We start from the raw sequence: 434 nt of genomic DNA, 5'->3' as shown, positions 1-434 counted from the left end.
CAGTAGCAGCGCAAGCAGCAGCACAAGCAGCAGCAGCGGCAGCAACAACACAAGCAGCAGCAGCAGCAACAACAATACAAGCAGCAGCACTAGCAGCAGCACTAGCAGCAGCAGCAGCAGCAGCAGCAGGATGAAAATGAACAGTACCAGTATTATTAAGATGAGGCAGAAAACGCATGCATCTGCTGAGTGATATATTTTCATCATTTGTTTGATTTGTTTTCGATGCAAACATCGAAGACTTTATTTTTTTAGTTTTTGTCTTTAAGTTTATTTCTTCATATGATGAATACCACCGGCCTTCGTAATAAACTTTCCCTATGACAAATTAAAAACATATTCAATAATTAATTAATTATATTTTATTATGTTATGTTATGTTATGTTATGTTATATTATGTTATGTTATATTATATTATATTATATTATATTGT

General features: G+C 34.1%; 1 protein-coding gene across 1 annotated transcript in view; it reads right to left on the bottom strand.

Annotated features, from left to right (window-relative positions):
• Positions 1-434, bottom strand: part of EAH_00063520 (NOL1/NOP2/sun family domain-containing protein, putative) — a gene marked incomplete at both ends in the record, with an annotated part of 3,478 nt that overhangs the window by 2,290 nt on the left and 754 nt on the right. The gene's annotated exons all lie outside the window — the stretch shown is intronic.

The sequence above is a fragment of the Eimeria acervulina genome, genomic scaffold (assembly GCF_000499425.1).
Source record: "Eimeria acervulina Houghton genomic scaffold, Eah_scaff1844, whole genome shotgun sequence".
In the NCBI taxonomy this organism is placed as follows: Eukaryota; Apicomplexa; class Conoidasida; order Eucoccidiorida; family Eimeriidae; genus Eimeria; species Eimeria acervulina.
This window is presented reverse-complemented; position numbering and strand designations above follow the sequence as displayed.